Below are 17,434 nucleotides of genomic sequence, written 5' to 3'. Positions count from 1 at the left end.
CTTTGCCAAATTAAATGGATTAAAGTTGGGAAGCAGCTGGAGCACAGAGCAGTCACATTGACTGTTGCCTTAGGTTAGACTGAAATTAGCTGGCTTCAGGCTCCCTGTTGCATTTGACATTGCCCACAGGAACCAGAGAGTACAGCGGCTTTGCTTCGGCTTCACGAGGGAGCAGCTGTGTCTGTGCGGGGCTGGATGGAGCCACTTCATGGTAAGGAAGACACTTGTGTAACAGTCAGGCATGGCAAAGATAAAAAGAGTAGGTGCCTTTTTGTAGGAATCTTGGATGCCTTTTTCACGCCTAGGAGAAAGCTTCCCAGCAACTGCTAGTGAGATTTTTTTTCATCAGGACTGCTAAAAGATTCCCAGTTTCACGTATGCTACTTTAAGTTGGGATTTTCACCCTGTGTACAGGAACATTGCTGCTTTGCTTGGCTAAAAATTTGTATGAAGTTTTCCCATCAAAGCTTCATCTCTCCTGGCTAGCTCAGCTGTTCCAGGTAAGGAGTATTAAAACTTTAATGTTTGAAGGACTCCAGGGGCTGAATTACTCAGAATGAATAAACATTCCTTTTCATGAGGGCATGGATTTAGGGTGATAAAGAACACTCTTTTGACACGTCTGCAGACAATTCCAAACTGTGATACAAAGCCAAGGATGGTGGAGTGGGAAGGAAGGGAGAAAAATCAAAGGAAGATGTCCTTTACTCCATTAATCTGAGTAAAGGACAGAGAGAATGGAGCCTCTAGAATTAGAACAAAGGCTCAAAGGGATGTGTTCAGATGGCCTAAATTCTACCTAAATCTCTAAGTCCCTAAGCCTAATGTTTCCCGATTGACTGGGGATATATGAAGGCCTGGAACTAGCCAATAAGAAAGGCATAAAGGCTTTGCTGGAATTTAGGCCATCTAAATATACACAAAAATCTTCATAAAGATGGCCTTGATGCTATATGGATACTCCCCTCTCCTTCTCACTCTCAAAGGCTCTTGCTATCTCTTGTAAAAGGGTTTACTGAAAACACTGTAAGATTTAAATCATCAACCATTTGTCTCATGCAGCGTTTTCTGGAACAGAGAAAGATGTTGGTCTTAGGTCTTTACACCCATGGTCTCCCTAACAAGTTCCAAGTCCAGAGACCCAGGTCAGTTCCAGACCTGGATGTCCCCAACCTTTAGATACATCATTTCTGCAATCGTGACTCGGTATTAGGAACACCCAGTAGGGAAATTTGGATTTAGGTGAGAACTTCTGTAAATCACTCAGATATGGAAATTCTGGGTGACTTCATCTCTATCTGTAACTTTCTTCTGGGGGCACATTTTTGGCCTATTCTCCTTCATCAATGCACACACTTCTACTCTGTTGTTCACATCTCCTGCAGTCATGAATATATAACCTTCAGTTTTCCATTTGTCCCCCAGCAAACAGTCCCTCTGAATCTTGACATTAGTCCATCACCTTCAAAAAATCATCAAGGTGTTAGCATGGGAGGTTGTAACACAAGTGGAAGGAGACATTTTGTGTAATGGAGGAAAAGGTAAAGATTGAGGGAAGCTCTTGGATGCTAAGGTTTTGGAGTCTTTTTCAAGGTCTGCATTTTACCCAGTCATTGCTTGAGCTCTGCACAAATAGTCCAGCCTGTAATAAATCATTTCTCACCACTAGCATAGGGATTCTGGTCTGTCCCTCAGTAAGAAACCATCACTAGGCCTCTTTCTAGCTTTCCACAGAAAATGTTGCTAAAATTAATACAAATAAAGGCACCCCCTCATCCCCTGGGGACATCTTCATTGCTTCCTTTTCACTAGACTTTGTGGACAAAAAGTGTGAAATTGAATTCAAGAGTCCACACTGAAAAACAAGGGCAGGGAAGCTATGATAGGGGAGTATTAAGAGATAAATCTTTCTTTTTATTTTTTATTTTTTAATGTGGATTCTTTCCCTTCAAACCATTCCTAATCCCTTGACTTTCTGTTCATGAATAGATTGAATTTTTCACTATGACATTGCCTAAAGACAATGAGCGATTTCACAACAAATGATTTATGTACTGGAATCTAGAGAGATTTTTGCTCATAAAAACACTCCAGCCATTTATCTTGATCTCCTGATATAACACAGCCATGGCTGTATGTCTCTAAATTAACTGCAGATTAAACAATTCAAGCTGGTTGAAAAGTGTAAATGCAAGAGAAAAGCTCAAAGAAGAAGTTCAATCAATTTCCGTGATTGGATTCTTATCAAGACAAAAATGTGAGCAGTTTCCATTGGCCATTTCAGGATAAACAAGCCAGGAGGTAAATAGACTCCAGGCATCTGTGAAGCTATATCATGTGTGTAGGGCAGTAGGTTTAAATAAAGCAAACAAGCTTGAGTTTCCATCAGGGTAGGCATCTGTGACTGTGATGCTGAGCAAAGTTAGTTTATAGAATGTTTGGGGGCTTCTTTATTTTACTTTATTTTGCTGACAATTTCTGGGATATGCAAAAAGGGAACAACTGAAGCAATTCAAAAGCATGAAATACAAAATACAAAATAAGAAATCAAAAGAAAAACAAAAAAGGAAACACTGCCAAAAAAAAAAAAAAAAAAAAAAAAGACAGGGAAAAAAAGAAAACAAAAAAAAAAAAAAGAGGATGATCTCTGCACGTCTTCAAACTAGGCTTATTGGCATCCAGGGCAAATAAAGTATGCAGGTCAGTTCTGTTTTTCTTTTTAGCTCAACAGTTTTGAGCTAAAATGTACAACTCTTCTTCACTCATTTGCATTCAACATGAAGCAAATGCACACATGCTCACAGGTCCCATGTTTGATTCTATTCCACCCATGTGAACCCACACAAATGCCATTAGTTTGGTTCTCCTCCAGCAGCAGAGCATCAGCATGTCCCCCCCTGCCAGTTAGTGCTGCTTTTATTAGGGTGTTGTCTAGACACAGGGCAAGGCAAAGAAGGCTCGACACAATAATTGCATCTGAACCTCTCACAGTCTTCCAGCTTTGTGAACTTTTTTACCCTATTAAACTCTGATATAAGCATCAGCAGAGACGTGGCCTCTGCTCTGTTCAGATGCACAGAGCAGTGCTCTGTAAAGCATTGGTTTACAAAGGAGGGAGTGCAGCGAGCAATTTTGCTTTGCCTTGGTGCATGAGGGCTGCAGTCTGATCTGCTTCAATCAAGTTCAGCTAATTTGGATATGATGAGTAAGCTGGAGTAAACTGCAAGACGGTGTAAGCAGGTCCCAAAGTGGGAATTAAGGGAAATAACTAATAGAGGCATGTAATCCATACCAATATGGTGTGAAGGTTGAAAGGGACTCTGACGCCAAGTACGGGGGAAAACATGATGGAAAGAAGACTGCAAGATAGAAAAGGTTGCCTTTCATGCCCTGTTTCCCACCTGCTTCCAGACTTTAAAGTCACTGGGGTTTTGCAAACCGTTCCTACATCCCTCCAGGGAATGCATGTGCACCAGTGAGCCGGAGCCTGTGTGCATGCAGGCGAGAGCTGGTTCCTGGAAAAGTGCACCACTGCCCTCCTCAGGAGAGCTCTACGTGGTGTGGACCCCCCCTCCCGAGCCAAGCAAGGCTCCCCCAAGAGCCAGAGCTAGCTCTTTGGGTCTGAATTCCCTTCTGGTTCATCAATGAGTTGTGAAGCACCACGAAGGGACAGCCATGACATTCTTGAATTATCAAAGCTTTCTCCACAGGCAAATACACATCCCAGTTTACATACCAATCCCTCCACCTCCACCCAGGCAAACCTCCCAGCCCCACTAACTGAAGGAGTTTGGCAAATAAAAGTTTATGAGACAGTGGAGGCAGAAATGAGGATAGAGTTCAGCAAGCCACCAAGAGGAAGAGGAGTCCTAATCCATAGAAATTATCCCTTCCCTTCTTTGTTACCTTTCTCATTTATCAGTATGGAGGGGCCAAACAAATAAAGAGCTCTTCAGAATCAGCACTGAAACCTTCAGGGCCATAAAGCATGCACCATGGTGCTAAGGTGCCCACCTTGTGATTGATCTGGGAAGAGCAGCGAGCACGTTCAGCACTGGGACAGGCAGGTATGGTACTGCACTAAGCACCTGCACTTCTTAGGCTGAGGATTTCTCACTACCCAGGTTTAGCAGTTACAGGCAGAAGATATCCAGCACCATCCACAGCTTCCCAGCACCTGTGGTCTGTGCTCCTGAGCTCAGGTTTGAGGCTGTGGAGCCAAGTGGCTGAAGCAGGTCAGAGCTCAAGAAGGCAAGGCCTTTCTACCCAGGGTTAGAAGAGCTGCTTGGTTTTCTCCAAGTGCATGAAGGACACCAAGACAAAGTAATGCTGTAGATATGGCCCCTACCAGCCTTTAGAAGACTCTGTGCAGGTTTGTGACCTGCAGGAAGTGTTGTTTCTGCCCACTGCAGAATGGGGCCAACAGCTAGTCCTGACAGAGCAGGGCCTGGTGACCTGCAGGTCCATAATTCTACATTTACAACACACTGTACCCTGCTTCTTCTCCTCACCTTCATCTTCTTTGGTCCTATGGTGTCTAGATTTGCTCTGAGCTAAGATCCTATTGTAGTTTTTAGTCATGCCTAGGTTTTATATGTAAGCATGCTCGAGAGAAGGAAAATGGGGCTTGGGAGCAATAGCAGCATGTCTAAGGCAGAAGAGCTATGTGCAAAGAGGGGTTGCCTAGGTTGAGTCTTTTTCTCCTCATGTGTCATACTTCAGAGGCAGTGCTGGAGAGTTCAGGGTCTGCCCCGATCCCACTCTGCCTTCTGAACACTCACCAAGGAGTTTAATGCTGGACCACCATTAGCACACACACACCAGGCAGACCGAGGGGCTGCACAGACGAAGTCGGGAGCTGTCACATCATATCTCCGCTGGGCTCCTGCCCTCTGCACCTGCCTGTCCCCTACCACCACCTGTGCCAGCAGCCCCATGAAGTGCCTGCTCCCGCCTTGGTCTCAGTGGAAGGCAGGAACCCCCGACCTCCATGCAGGAAGCTTTATCTTCCATATGGTTTTGCATTTTGCTGAATGGCTCAATGATGATTTTGTGAGTCCAGACAGAAAGCAGAAATGTCTTTAAAGCAGCAGAAGTGACCCAGAGATTAAAGCAAGGGTGCTTTCTCATACAGCACTTTGGGATGGGGAGAAGACACTTCAAGGAAGGAGCTCAGAGAGGAGAGACCACCCAGCTCCTGGATCAGTGGCCACAAGTTCCCCCAGCACCGGCGTTGAAGGGGTTAATTCCCTTCCACAGGCCAGGAGAAATTGCCTTGATGTGGCAATTTCCAAGTTTTCAATTTGGCTGGGCTGCAGCAGAAAGAATAGAGTTGCAGAGCTGGGATGTGTAACAGGGGTGAGCTGCAGGTGGCCCAGGCTGGCATTTGGTATAAAAAGGGGGGGAGCTCCAGGGAGTGACTGGGAAGGGGATGTTTTTTTCTGCAGAAAAGCTGAGTTTATAACTTCTGCCTCCTTGTCTCTCTGCTCTGTGTGTGGCTGTAAGGAGGTGAGATAGCCCCCATTTGCTTTTACATTAAAACTTAGCTAAAAGGTGGTTAGTTCTGCCAGCTGGAGAACTCTTCCTGCTCTTGTGATAATGAGGAGAGCCAAGGGACTCGGGTTGATCAGGGTTTTTACTCATACGCCAGCACCAAACACGCTGGCTGAATCAAAGCAGGCTTTGGGTGAGGGCAGCAGCGCTGCACAGACCCAGGCATAAGGTCTGCATGCTGCTGCTGTTCTTTTGGGCTGTTCAGGGGAGTCCGGGGAGTCGCTGACATATGGGCAAAAGCTATGAGTTGCAAAAGCCGGGTCCCTCTGCCTAAGTGCAAAGACACTGTGGGAATTAAGAGGTTTCTGGGCAGGCTGGAAGGTAGAAAGGAACATCCCTGTCTAGCAGAAGGATTCTCTAGGCACTTGAGGTTTTCAAGTAGCATCAAACTAACAGCACCACAGAAAGAACAGCAGTAACAAAGAGGAGTTTATTTAAGCATCAGCAAAACACACAGTGCTGAGGTTCTGGAAATGTCTCCCTTAAGTTCCTTCTCATGTAATCTGCAAAACATTATTGCAATTGTCACATTTATTTAATAAAACACCAGGCTGTGTTTATTCTTTAAAATATGCAGCCTTAAAAAAAGAAAAAGAAAAAGAAAAAAAAGAAAAGAAAAGAAAAAAAAGTTGTATGCCCCAGGAGTCTGAGTAGCACAAATGGAAATAGCATGAACCCTGCCCATTAGCAAGCGGTTTTACTGCAAACACAAGTGCAGCACATTACAGGAGCTTCAAGTAATTCTATGCTCAGTGTATATTAAGGAGGAAGAGGAGGAGGAAGACAGATTATTCACCGGATTGGGGTTCAACTCAGCTCAGAGCGAACTCAGGTGAAACTGAGCCAGGCTGATGAATAAAACCTGACAGCAGCAGAACCACAAACTGCACTCAGAGGCTGTATTACACGTTGCCTTATGGTGACTTGATTTAATAGGACTGTTTAGGGTTTTTCTGAGAAAAGCCCAGAGCCTAACCCAGAAGGAAACAATAATAATAATAGTAATAAAAAAAAAAAGGGGGGAAAACTTAGTTTTGTTTTTCTTTTTGTTTTTCTTTTTTTCTTTTTCTTTTTCTCTTTCTTTTTCTTTTTCTTTTTTCTTCTTTGTGCCAGACAGTGTAATCCAAGCCAACGCACAGCAGGAGCTGGCTGTAATGTGCCCAGGGCCCCTCCAAGGAGCATCCCCCAGACACTGCTGCACCTCCACTGCCACCCTGGCCATGGGCTAAGATACATGCTCTTGGGGCAGCTCTGGGTCTATGCTGGGACCAGGCAGGGTGACTGTGGTAGTGGTGGGGACTGAAAGGCAGTGTCCTACATCCCGTTCAGCCTCTCTTACTCTCAGAGCTTATACAAACCTCTAAGCAGCTCCGGGGAAATCATACCATTGTGTTTAACAGAAGTTTTGGGATTTCATCCTGCTTAGCCAAGATAGTGCATTTTGCTGTGAGAAGAGGGATCAGTGCTGCATCCCCTGGGGCATCTCAGCCTGTTGGCAGGGGTCCAGCCTGCAGGTTTAAGAGCCCTGAGCCCCCTGCCCCTCACTGCGCTTGGATGCTCGCCCCAGCCTAGAAGGCTGCAAAGGGGATGGCAGAGCTCCGAGTAGGGGCTGCCCATCTGCTAGCCAGCTCAGGGAAAGGCACCTTGGCCAGGAGGTCACTTCTCTAGCATGTCCATAGTGCTGCAGCCCCTGCAGAGCACCAGAGCTCTTCTCCCCTCGCCCGCCCAGATCCTGCTGTGGTGAATATGCATTTGGCTGATTCGGGGCTTTGCTGAGCGGCCACGCTGGGGGGAGTGGGAATGGACTTCAAGGCACCTTCGGGCTGGATGCATCTCCTCTCCCCAGGAATTCATTTATGGAATAAGCAGAGGCCTCTTTCGAGGCCTGTGTTCCACTAAGTGAATATATAATGATGCAGTCTATACATTTATACATCATCCCCTGCAAACAGGGGCCTATTTAGGACAAGATCAGACTATGCTTCTCCCGGCAGGGGTTGCATTAGCAATTCATTTCATAGCATAAAAGGAATGTACGGAGACAATCATCCACAGCCTGAATAAAACACTGGAGGAGAAGCCAAGGACCAAAGGAGGAAAAAGATAATTCCTTTGAAAGGAATTTTTTTTTTAAATCAAAAAACAAATCAAAAAAAAAAAAAAAAAAAGAGAGAGAGAGAGAAAATAAAGCTGGTCTAGAAGGCAAAATCTCTCGGAAAAGTAATCAGAAAGATAGGAGATCTGAGCTGTTTATTATTTTGGGTTGATGGAAGAAGAGGAAAAGAAGGGATAATGTATGTTTCCTCTATATACTGATGAAAATAGGACTAGTGAACTAGGGAAAAGGAAGAAAATTTTCTTAGAGACACGTACAAACGCACACATGTACAGGAGTGCCCACACACAGCCTAGAGGTGATCAGAAAGAATGTGGAGTAAAATAAAAAGATTTAAAAATTCAGGGATCTTGCCTGAAAAACAATACATTGTGCCTTCAGGGTGCATAGACGGGAAGATGAGAAATTAGGGAAGGTAGAAATAGGAAGGTAGAATATGGAAAAGAAGGAAGGCGAGAAGGGGACCTGACAACAGATAGGAGAGACAAGGCAAGGGCTTGTTTACTCTCTCTGATAGCCCAGACCTTTCCAAGGTGCAAGTGGGATCACTCAGACATCAAAGACTGAAGCTTTCTGAGATGCAATGAAGCATATGCCTGCTGACATTATTTGTCTTTTTCTCTATTTAATGGTCTTGTTTACATGAGGGCCAAGGCTTTCAGGTTGAGCAGCTCATGTGGGTTTAGATTTGTGCCTGCCTGACAAGAGAAAGAACAAAGGTCCCAATGAGGGCTGGAGCACTCCATAACCTCCTAAGAGAAAGCATGAAAGCAACCCAAAGTCCCTGGTGACCTTCCCTAACCCCCCTGTGACAGTTCCCTGTCTTCTGAGGCCGCAGCAGCAGGCTCAGCCCAAAATACCTATCCCAACAGCTCTAACTTCTGGATAAGGTGTTGGAGCCACCTGATGCTGCAAAGCAAAATAATATTCATCCTAAAGACCCTTCCCATTCTCTCCTCTGTTAACCCAAGTATCTGCCACCCAAAATTTCCTCCAAACAGGCCTCACAGAGCTGCCTTCTCCCCAGCCAGGCCTTCCTTTCTGCCTGGCCCTGGTTGTTCATGCCAATGAGTCTTCTGAGAAAGCTGCTAATTAAAGGCATGCGATAGTTAAACTTTTGCTAATCAAGACAAATGAATCAAGCCTCGAGTGTATGATAGTGGAGCTGAATCGCTCCTTCCCCCACGCTCGTCAGCCTTCAATTACAAGGCTCAGATATTATCGTGAAATATTTCCCCTAAAGCCCCATTGTGCAGCTCCTGGTTATGGTTCTCCTGATTCGTGGTGTTTATTTAGCGCTGTGGGGGTGTTTTGTCAGCAGAACACATGAGCATGTCCAAATGTTAACGAGCCCATTAAAGACAGACAAGATGTAATCGGACCAGACACTCTGACTGACTGGCAGCAGGACAGGCCGAAAATTCAGGGGAAAAAGCGCTCCTATGCCCAGTCATGGTGACAGCAAGATTTAGAAGAAGAGCTTCCAGGCAAAGGACACAGGCCAGACTGGGAGCCTGTCCCAGAAAATTACTGACAGCACACCAAGGCAACCACTGCCTCTTTTTAGGAGCTGAAAAAATAAATCAGGAGTAAACTCTTGGAGGTTTGGATGGAAGGAGGATTGGGCCCCCATTTTCACCCTCTCCAGAAATCAAGGGACTTCGCAAAATGCAGATAACACGAACCAAAGCAGAAACAGCCACTGAGTTGGAAGCAAACTCTCCTGACCTCTATTACACTCCAGAGTTGTTGATTTAACTGCTGTATTTTCAAACATCTAATTTGCACCCTCAGGTCACCAATATAAAGCTGCCAGACGGAGGCAATTGGGAAAAAAAAAATAGTCTGGGCTGGAGCAAAGAGATGGAGAGTTAGAAAAGTAGCAGGACTCGCTGTGAACTTAAGATCCATTTGTGTGCAAGACCCAGGCCACTGCTGAATCAGTGCTGGCTTTGATTATTTTTTCCAGATAAGCTACAGATCATATTTTTATGACTGCAGTGTTTATGAAGGGAGCAACTAAGTGTGCCCGAGTAGCCAGGACCTAGCCCTGACCTTCTCCCTGATGCTCTCACAGCATCAGGGCTCAATGCGGACGCTGCTGTCAGCACAACTTTTGCTTCAGCTACTTGCCACAGTTCTGATGCTGTATTTCATCCTTTCTGGAGTTTGCCAGAGAACGGCCCCTGTCATCACTCTTCTATTTCTGCAAACGTAGTTTGCTCTTCAGAGCTGTTTGAGAAACGGACTCACTGCAAACATGCTTCAGTCTCTGGCTGGTCCATGGACTGTTTGGTTGTAGGGCTTTTATCAGTTATTTGAGCTGTAAAATCAATCCACCAGTCACATGAATTTGTTTTCCCTCTCTAAATGATCACAACTTCTGTTTAGTTTCCAGATCATTCACCTCTTGTTTTAACCCTCCAGTCTGTGTGTCAGCCTGTGGTTTTATATGGAAATGAGGACATCCATCTGGGCCTGCAACCCTTGTCCATATGAAAGACAAATGGCTAGTTAACTAATAAGGGAGGTAAAGAAGGATCTAATAATTCATCCAGTTTTAGCAGCACCCTGACAGCATGAGTTTGAACCACCTTAAAAAAGGGCCATGAATTTGGAGGCAACGGGATGGAGGCAAAACCTCCAAGAGTTCTGGAGGCAAAGTCAACAAGAAGTTGGGTGCTTGGGTGAGCCATCTTGGTGCTGTGTGAGTTGGCATCTTCAACTCACACCTACCACAAGTGGGTTTTGAGGCTCTTTCAAGCAGAGGCATCACATTTGGAAATGCCTGTATGTCTCTGCCAGAGCTCTGGTCCCGTCACACAGCTGCATCACCATGCAGAGCAGGCCTGGAGTCTTCAAAGTGCACAGCCAAGCCAGCAACCGAAAAGAGCAGTTAGTGCCACTAACAGAAACAACTCTTTTGATCTCCTTGACATCAGTGCAGCAAACATCCCACTCCGGTGCATTCTTGCATAAAAGAGAAGCTTCTTGCTGCTCAATCACACTGCTTTTAATAGCTTTCTGAATGCAAACATCCGCAGCTTTTATTTCAGTTTAATCTGCCAATTTTTCTAAGTCTTTATCACACTTTATCAAACAGTGTATCAGTGTGAGATATCCAACCCCCTCCCCTCAGGCATCTCCGAAATTGAAATCCCAGGAAGACAGCAGCTTCTTTCATATTTTAATTATTTTAACATTTTACTTTAGTGGCCTCTGTATTATTATGACTTGTTTTTCTCTCTGGAACAGGGCTGTGATCCCACACTGGGTGGGAAATTTGTTTGTCTAGAGCAAAATAGCAGAATGCCTCTAATGCATTAGATATGGATTAGAGAAATTGTGTTTGGGAAATATATAATCTCTTGGTAAATGGGGAAAAATAAAAAGCCTATTTCATTTCAGCTTTAATTTGTTTTTCCCCGATTATAATTTTTAATGAAAAAGTGTGTTTTAACCACATGAGTGCTGCCTCATTTGCCAAGTGTTAGGTATAAGCTGCATCTCCAATAATGTCACTTCCTTCTTTACCATTGAAGGCTCTGATTCAGGAAAACACTTAACCACATGCTTAAATCCATCCTTCTTGTAGAAAACACTCATGCGTAGAATTAACTTTAGGTATCCTGGGACTTGCTCATGTGCTTAAAGTTTGAGACATCTCAATACTTCTCAAGTTTGAGATTGCCTTCTGATTTAGCACCACATAATCTGGTACATAAGGCATTAAAATTGGCATCAAGACTCTCTGCAGCTTTGCTGGGTGTCGGCTTGGCCCTAATATGATACAGAAGGAAAAATCACTGCAGCCCAGGCACGGTATCCCTGCCCTGCCATGCCAAGGGTGGGCAAGCAACTGTGCTTTTCTGTCTGATATCTGAGCACTGGCTTTTCTCAAGCTCTGCTGCTTTGTCGTGTGAGCTGATCTGCATCAGTGTCCCTGTGTCACCATAGCCTGATATGTGCCATAAAGCCTACAGATCTGCAAGGAGAGTTAAGCCTGTGTCTACAGTGAAAATAAAACATTATGGCAACAGGTGATTTACCTCTCTCTCCCACAAACTCTTTCCCCACTGCTCTTGGGAGTAACCAAGGGAAAGTAGAAGAGCAGCTTGGTGCTGCTCAGAGGTACCCAGCAACCCAGCCCTCCATCCATTGGACCACCTTGAAACTTCCTTCAGGTCTTCAGCTTATTAAATATATACATAAATGAATAAAAAGAGATAAAGAGTCACCCCTGTTAGGCAACTAATTCTTACTACTACTTTGGGTTCTACCTGAGGCAGGTTTCCCAGCATATTCTAGAAAACTTTTGAGGCTGAATGTCAAAGAAATAGGATTTCAGCTCTTGGAACAGCATGTTGCAAGTCCAGCCATCAAAGACTGCTGCAGCCCTTTGACTCCAAACACCGAGTGAATTCAGCAGGACTGTGCAAACAGCAGGCGTATGGGAAGAAGCCAGATCCATGGGTGTGATTCTTATCTCTCACATCTGGTGTAAATGAGGAGCAAGAACACTGAAGCCTGCTGGACCAATGTGCTTGCAAACCCAAGCCAGGCAGAAGAAAACAGTCAAGTCTGGGTGCTTCTAGACACGAGCCCTGGAGGATCGAGGCTGTTGCCTCCAGCCAGCTAGGTTTGATTTGATCTCTAAGTGCCACCCTATTCATTTAAACAGCCTTTGCTATTGTAGTGAATGGTTCTGAAATTGCCTTCGTTCAATACCTCCAGTGTAACCTGTGCTAGTCCTTTCCCCTTGTGCCCAGCCCCAGGGCTGTGCCACCCATGGTCCTTCTCCACAGTCCCCAGACCCTGGAGCATCTCACCTCATCTCATAGAAGTAGGTATCATTCAGATCAGCTCTTCTAGCTCTTCTTTCCCTAGGGGGATGGATCTTAGTCATAAATCATAAGCCCAGGAAGTTTTCAGAGCAGCAATCCACTCCTGTCCTTATCCAGGCTTGCTGCCCTAGCTGCTGGGCTGCTTTGGAAGATCTGAATCTCAGTGTTTCACAAGGTTTGATTTTAAATTCAGTTTCTCCCTTTTTCCGGCAAATCGCTCTGTCTCACAGAGCTTTTCCAGTAACTAGGCATTGTTGGCACAGAGAAGCTGGGCCCATTATTATTGTATTTACTCTGGACCCCAGCTTCTACTTCTCATCCAATAAATCCATTTGAGAGCAAGGGTTTTGATAGACACTTTAATAGAGCTCTCCTTAACCTGACCATGTTAATGATTTTTTGGGGGTTGGCTCTATGCCAGTTCATGCAGCTCATTAGTTTTTTTCTTTTCTTTTTATTTTTTTCTTTTGTAATGAGCTGCATCTCCTTGTTCCTTTCCTTGTTCCTCTCCCCCACTCCTGCACAGTGAACATCAATGCTCCTTGCTGCCCATCTCCCCAAAACCAGTCCCCAGCACTCAGCCCCTGGTCCTGTGCCAACGTCTGTTTTGTTGTTTAAAGGCCACAAAGACTCCCAATTACCTGGCAAACACCCTCACCCTTCTCAATGGCAGGAATATCAGAACAGTTCGCTTCCACTGTGCATTGTGTTTATTTACCAAAGCACTAACTGACCTGGTCTTAACTGGTGATGGAGAGGGGCAAGGGAAGGAGACCTCTTCCCAGAACTGAGCTGTGTACTTTTCATGCTGCTGACTCAGCCAGAGTTCTCCAGCTGTGGTGTTTGTGGATCCAGCTGCTGGGCTGGCTGGTTGTTGATGAGCCCCTCTAATTGCAGAAAGTGCTTTTTCATCGTCAGCAGGAAAAGAATCTAAAATTCTCTGCTCAAATGACCTTCTCTCTTCCTACTTTCACCTACTGGGAGTGATGGTGAAGGAGACAAATTATATGGGCTCAGGATGCTGTACCCAGACTTAAAGGAAATACAGATTAATCTTGAAGGGATCAGATATTTTGACTTCTGTGATTGAACAAGAAGTTGTCCATAGATTTGCCATGCTCCAGAAATGGAACTTCATGCTAAAAAGAGATTTGAGAGAGCTCAAGTTATTATCTAATGATGGAGAGCTCCCAAGCCAGTTCTCATTCTCCAGCTGGCTTGCTAGCAGAGCTGCTCTGATAGTGTAATATATCCTGGTCTTAAGTGTTGAGATTCAGCCATCATAAGCCAGTACAGGTACACATAGGGGAGCAGCATATAGTTCCAAAAGATTCTACCAAACAAATTAAAGGAGATACTGGAAGAGCACTGAGAACCAAGGAAAAGTGTTCTCTGCAGTTAGAAACATTCTCTGAGGACAAACCACATGTTTAAGTTGTCCTCTGTGTATGGGTTCAGTCATGCATCAGGCACCATGGTGGTTTCCTGGTGAGCCTGGGAGGGCAGTAGATGACAGAAGAGTGGCCGCCATTCTGTCCTGCAGGTGCATAATTTCCTTTTGAGCGAGTTACAGTGATATTGAAAGCCGTGAACAAGTTCAGTGACCAACAGGAATCTGCTTTTTTTATTGTTTGGGCTGAAAAACCATGAAGGGGAAAGTTAGTTACATTAAACTCATACACCTCCACCCCCACAAATGTTATCAGAACCACAAAGCTTTCTGAATGCTTGGTTATTTCTTTTGAAAACCAGATTCCTGCAGATGTGATTCTGGGTTTCCTGAAACTATAATCTCCTCTCTATATCTTTCCTGGGGAGGTGGAGTTTAAATTTAGGGAAATGCTCTTGCTCTGTTCCTTTTCTGGCCCCAGTAACACAGAAACTAAAGCAATCCTAGGCAGAACACCAACACAAGCATTCAGTGAGGATGCAAACCAACATGTCCTGTGAAGTTTAGGAAGTGATCCATCATTGCATTACATACCCAGCATTTTTTGTTTTCATTTCCACAGTGCCTCTATATAGCTGTCACCAGCGTGAAGCATGTGTAGCAGCTGGATCCATGGTATTCAGCACTGCCACACAGACACCTACCACAGGACTTACAGGGTAGTTCCTTTAATTGGAAGCAAGTAAAATCTCTGTTCCTATGCCGGAACTTCTCTCACCACTGAATTACTCTTACAATTGCAGGTTTTGCTGGGAAACAAAAGCCTGTGTGTCAAAATACAGGGAGAAAATGCAACCTTTCCAAGCAGAATCCTGACAGTCCAGGCACCAACTGAGATGATCAAGGATGGACTTTTGAGATGGGGTTTTTTGTCTGTGTCATTTTCAAGTGTGCAGTAAAATTTCCCCTTCAGATAATCCACATAGGATGCTTCTTGTGTCCCTACATTCATCATTCCTGGGCTCCCCTCTTGCATATTCCATAGGTAATTGCCACATACATACTTTCTGTCATCTACCTTTCCAAATTGCGTTTCTCATTCTAATTAAAGGAGCAGGGTTTTATTGTTAATGATGGTTTTGTGCACGGAGAAATAAGATTGTTTCACTCTATTAAGTCAAAGGATGAGATCTGTCCCTCCCAGTATTTCTCCTGCACAGACCAAAAAGGGGGTGCATTTTAGGGAAAGAAATCCCCATGTTCATTTCGTGCTCTGGTGAGGATCTTGAGTTTCATCAAGCCCTCTGAATACACCACAGACTTGCAGCTTCACTGAAACAGAACTGCAGCTGTGATTGCAGCTTTTCCGTAGGGTCAAACCTATACCTGGTGCAAGCCAAGAGTAGCTCTGGTCACCGCAAATGGTAATGGGTCCTTGATCTCTTCCAACAGAACAGAAGAAGTTCACAGACCAAACCTACTGCTTCATGTATGTATGTCAGATATTCCTCCCAAGGCTTTCAAGATGATGACTTGCTTTTGCCCTCCAGGACAAAGTGACTCGCAAACTTTTCTCTTCTGATAGACAGAATTTAATTCTGGATTTCTGTTTTCATCTTATAGTTGATCTGCTTTTTGAATTAGTGCCCCAACCACAGTACAAATTCTGATTATGCAGTACCCACAGGGGCAGAGACCATTTGGTTTATGTATTCAGCTTTCCAAAGGAATTCACAATGCTGGCACAATCCTACAGGCAGTTTTCAACATTCAGGACATCCCTGCAATTCAGAGCAGAGTTAGCTGTCACCTGCAATAGCATCTCACACGGTGTAGTGAGGAGCCTCAGGCTGGGTCAAATTCTGCTAGTTTTCCCACAGATCTGGAGGAATCCTGCTGTTGTTATTGAGGCTTAGCTCTGTTTTACATGGAAGTTCACAGCAGTTTGGTCCATTCTTACTTCTGCCAGCTAACTCCACCTTTTCCATTCTTCAGGGCCACATCATTCTTTTGCAGATCAGCCATAAGGGCCTGGACTCACTCCAGAGCACCTGTGGTATTTTGATAACTTCAAATATTGCCAACTTCTCATATTTAAATATACAACTTGCAGACGGGGCAAAGTTTAACTCACTCTAATCAACTATAAAATGAACCCCGAGCTCACAGTTACACTTTGAAAGACCTGGGTCTTTTTTATGCTGATCATTAACTGCAGCAGGGATATTCCTTTCTAGAGATTTGTTATTAATGACTGCTGAAATTACCGATTTCAATTAACTACATTACATTTATATTGAAATACAGTTGGTGCTGCTCCGGGGAAATATAAATACTGGAGTGAGAGAAGGTGCCTCTTCTGTTAAAGACCTACAAGAACAAACAAAATGTGCACCATTTTAGTCCTCAACAGTATGGATGCTATACCCTATTTCTCATCCTCTTATGTTTTCTCTCCTTCCCCTTTTTCCCTCCTTCTCTGCCTCTTGCCGTTAAGAGCATCTCCCCTCCCTGCAGCCATCTGATTCTGCTTGATGCAATGAGGATGCCCTCAGGGACTTGTCACCTTCCAAGGGTCCTGGCCCTATGCCTGTTGGTTTTGAGATACTGGTGCCTGCATTCTGCCTCTGTGGTCCTTTTCTCATTCAGGCCACGTTACCACTGAGGGACATCCAGCACTAAGCCACCAAAATGGGATTGCACAAACTCTGCACATTAATTAGTTCAATGCATCTCTCTCCTAGGGAAGGAAGGAGGGAACTGCTGCTAATAACAAATATTTTGAAGGAGGCTATGCAGAGCTGTGGGGTTCAAATAAAGGGAAATGGGGGGAAATAGCCCAGCTGCAGCCATTTTGAAAGTAATCCCAGGCTTTGGAGTCTGTGGAGTTTATTACTGAGGGTCTGCCTGCCTGCCTTCATCTCCTCTCTTTACGTGTTCAATATTCTGTGCAGCTCTTTGAGATCTCTGCCCACCCTTCTCCCTCTCCTTCTCACTCAGTCTCTAGCAATCAGCAAAACCTCAGTCAAAGCCTCGCTTCCTGCCAAATGTCAGCACTGCCACAACATGGGCCAGACCACGTAGTGGTCTCGTGGCAATGCAGAAGAAAAGAACGGTACAAATTTCCAGGCCTCCCCAAAAAGGGACACAAATTTCTGCCATCTGCACTGGCACTAAGTCCTGGGCTCTGGCTCACAGATGCCAGCCAAGGAGGGGGACAAGGGCTAGGGAACACAGGTTGCTGCCACGCACCCTGTGTAGCCTGCTCCAGGCTGCAGGAGACGTGTGTGTGTGTTGAGTCCCCCTGGCATTAAAGGACTCTGTAATTACTCTCAAAGGTTTCTGTTATGTGCAAAACCGTCATTAACTCCCAGTGGTGTGATTGCCCTTTATTGATAATACAAAGCTCAGCAATCCTCAGCCATGGCTTATTGTGCTTGCTCACAGGGGAAGGGAATGAACCTGCCATCCTTCCTCTCACAGCTTGCTATTAAGGTGGGACACGCACACGAAGGCTACACCCACCCTGAC

General features: G+C 44.9%; 1 long non-coding RNA gene across 1 annotated transcript in view; it reads right to left on the bottom strand.

The window, feature by feature from the left end:
* The window catches only part of LOC116497049, a 107,119-nt gene extending 94,503 nt beyond the window's left edge, over positions 1-12,616 (bottom strand). The window contains exon 1 of the long non-coding RNA XR_004254070.1: positions 12,499-12,616. This is a non-coding gene — a long non-coding RNA (uncharacterized LOC116497049). The remainder of the gene's footprint in view (positions 1-12,498) is intronic.
* Positions 12,617-17,434: the final 4,818 nt, after the last annotated feature.

Source organism: Aythya fuligula, chromosome 19 (genome assembly GCF_009819795.1).
Source record: "Aythya fuligula isolate bAytFul2 chromosome 19, bAytFul2.pri, whole genome shotgun sequence".
In the NCBI taxonomy this organism is placed as follows: domain Eukaryota; kingdom Metazoa; phylum Chordata; class Aves; order Anseriformes; family Anatidae; genus Aythya; species Aythya fuligula.
This window is presented reverse-complemented; position numbering and strand designations above follow the sequence as displayed.